Source organism: Teleopsis dalmanni, chromosome 1 (genome assembly GCF_002237135.1).
Source record: "Teleopsis dalmanni isolate 2A chromosome 1, ASM223713v2, whole genome shotgun sequence".
Taxonomy (NCBI): domain Eukaryota; kingdom Metazoa; phylum Arthropoda; class Insecta; order Diptera; family Diopsidae; genus Teleopsis; species Teleopsis dalmanni.
This window is the reverse complement of record NC_051846.1, coordinates 202,555,080-202,558,756: the sequence shown is the minus strand read 5'-3', so window position 1 is coordinate 202,558,756 and position 3,677 is coordinate 202,555,080.

Below are 3,677 nucleotides of genomic sequence, written 5' to 3'. Positions count from 1 at the left end.
AATGGGAAAGAGTAGAGTTGAAAAGAGAAGAATAAAAGCATAAAATTAACAAACAGGATCGGAATATATTAAGCAGAATTTAATACATTTTTTTGTATTAAATAGAAGAAATAAATTTCCGGAAGTGATCAATTAATTTATTTATTGTCATACTTATAATATTTTCTGAAATTATTAACTTTTAAAATAATTATCAGTTAACATATCTTGAAATAATTCAAGAAACTTATAATTAATTTATACCTATACATTTTATTCTATCCTAAATCTATATATTGATAAATTACTTACTCCCTATCACAGAGTCCCAACCTTTTCATATTGGCTAGCGAACACGATTTCTTGATAGGGCTTTAAGTTCATTCCAACTTAATTTTCGTTGCGACCCCAAAAGGATAGCGGAAAGCCAAAAAGAAAGCCGCTTCTTTTTTTCTTCGGGATAAGGCTTAGAATATTCCCGAGGTATGGGAATTAAGCCAACTAAAATTGATTAAGCACCATCCTCTACAGCATCGAGCTTTTGGAACATACCTATAAGCAAGTGTATTTCATTTGTGACGCCTATTTGGAGGTTTCTATCCGGTACCATGGGATTCAGGTGTGCTAAATGTATGATTGGCCCTGTACGGAAGTGTCGTGACTGTGACTAATGTTTTAATTTATTTTGAACGAGTGTTAGCATTTATGCTTTCACCCGATGTGAAGTTGTATTTTCTCAATCGGATATTGTAACTCGAAGAGCAGCAGAAGCTCAGACGCGCCTCGCTCCTCAACAAGGTGGACCTAATATCCAAACGTGTCACTTATATTGCTATAGTCAAATAAATTTTAATAGCATGTTTATTGAAGCATTATGTTGATAAGAACACCGTAGTATTAAAGTATCACGGAAGACAACTAGGACACAACGCTACGCCTTGCTTGCTGAAATGAATTGCAGATAACGGCTGCTGTCCTCAGTACCGGTACTACTGTCACCGTAGTTACTTTTTTTTCTGAAACGGCTGGAAGACCTATAGAGTATAACTGGAACATCTATTGATGAAGGTCTGTAGACGCTTTGTTATCACTGAAGTTATTTTTCAAGTGCTGCATTCATTTACCAGTATGCTTAATCTTAAAGCATTATCTAAAATAAGGCATAACTTTATTTTGACCGAAACTGTTAACCATTGTTGTGATTAAATTAAAGCAGCAAACTGCTTAGACACATCCATGGTCACTCATACATACCACTCACATCCTTTGCGTAATGAGAATGCAAAACAACGCACGTTCCATGTATTTGGTCGTTGGCCGTCAGACGGGCTCAGTGCGTTTTAAGCCCAGTAGATGCTGTCAAGTCTTTTTTATTTGTACTTCTGTATCCAGTGTGTGCAATGGAAATTGGTAAACTTCACTGCAGTTAGTGTGCAGTTGAGGAAAATGAAAGTTGACGTCTAGTGCACAGGAAAATCCAATTGCAGCCATGAAATTCTCTTATGAAATAATGATTCCTGCTGTACTGACCGCTGTTGATGCTGATGCTGATGAAGTCGGGCACGTTTTAATGCACTTGCAATTTGTTGGGTTCAACTCTATGAAGAAGATACCACAAAGCGGGCACCAAAAGCAACTAAACTTCTGGTCAATTCGAGGTTTCTACTGTTGTTTGTACTAATGTTGTTGTTATTGGTAGTGTTGTTGTTACACGCACACTCTTACACCCATATGTCCACAAATGTTTGCTAGTGCTTTTATGGTCACATAATATTCACTTTCTGTCTAAAATAGGCGCAAAATCTGTATCATTTTCAAACGTCTAACGTTCTAACGTGCAATCCTTGATAAACGTTTAACAACAAAAAGGCGTATTGTTTGGTGCAATCTTCTCCTTACGCCATCACTCCATAACCACTCATTCGCTTTAGTCTTGCACAGCCGCACACCACATGATTATGCCACTAAGGTGCCACATCAGTTGCAATAAAGTCAGCTTGAATGCAGCAAAAGGATGTGCCACTCAACACATACAAACAACAATGAACATCCAACAAAACACCAACCCATGAGGTCATCCATAGCAACCATGCATCTTTTGAATTTTTCATCTTTTCCTACGCTGCATCCAGTTCTTCTGCGTTCACTTCTGCAGTTCAACATTTGCCGCATGCAATTGCATTCAACAGCAATGCCAGTTGCTGCAATTGCTGCTTGCATGCGTAAGTACGTAAGTGCGTAAGTTCGTAAATGCATAAAGCAATGCACTTTCCTTAAAGCAGGAAATGCAATTTATGTTTTCGTTTTGCTGATTACTGTGGATTTGTGGATACGCACAAGTTAGTAAATTTTTTCCTGGTCTGTTATTTTTAAGCTTAAAGTGGCATAATAAGTCTGCCTTCACACAAAGTTTGCCTGCTCTAAATTACGTTTATTTTCCAGCCGTTTTTCATTGCTGCCTGCCGTTTTCATTGCCGGGCCTATTGGTGCAATTGTTGTTCTTAATGTTGTTGTTGTTTTTTTGTTGTTGTTGTTGCTGTTGCTAGTTGTTGGTTGTTGGTCGTTGGTTGTTTGTTGCTGGCATTGCAGTTGGTCAGAAAAGATGAATCACTTTTTGGAAAGTGCGTTCACTGGTTTTAGTAACACTTTTCATGTGGTTGTGGTATTTTTGTGGAATCAAGTATTAACATTTTTGGGGTTTTAAAGTGTTGATTGGATTGGATTTTGTGTGCAAATTGATAAATTACACTTTAAAGATGTTGTGATGCATATGTATGAACACGTGCATTGCGGTATACCAGGCAAGTTGTTGCAATTCATTTTGGTTATCCCAAAATGCAACTTACGAGCAACTCAATCGTATAGTTTGTAGATAGATTTGTGGTAGTTGAAATTAATTGCTTAAAATGAAAAATGGTCAAATGCATTAGAACCCGACTTGATTTTAACACTTTTTTTTAATAGTTAGTATAATGATTTTCTCTGTGTCAGTTATTAAAAACTTCAACCATACGGAAGTACTAAGAATATCTGAGACATGAGAATAGAATTTGAATAATAAAACTATAATTTCAATATAATTTAAGTAAGTCAATCCATCAAGACTGAATTTCAATTCTGAGACAGAAAGCGATGGTCCATATAGGATGAGCTATAACCTTAAGCTGTGTCAGTTAAAGTATTGCAAACCATAATCAAATACTTGAAGAATTAGAGACTGAAATGGTCTGATAGAAGACCACAGATAAAAGTTTTACTAATAACAAAAGAAGTTAATATTCTTGCAATAAATGGAATGAATTAGTGAGCAATGTCTTACAAATACTAGTTGCTAGCAGCTAGAAACGAAACAAAACATGGATAAAGATAAAAACAATAAAATACAAAAACAAGAATTCAACAAGAATCGACAATAGTGCCAACCATTATCTAAAATATCGTTATATTTATTTATGACTCTCAAACAGCAATAAATACTCCAAATAAGGATGCCAATTAGTTCTGTAGAATATTAATATTAAAAATATTAAGTTATGCATCTGAAGTTTTGTTAACGGGACCCAAGATTACTTAAGAGAAGAAGAGAAGATCGAATTTAAACCAAATCATCTTTGATCATTAAAAAATCAATATAGATTTGTGAAACATTGTCTCGAGTTTTCATAAGATGACCTACGGTCACCCAAGATAACAAGAGA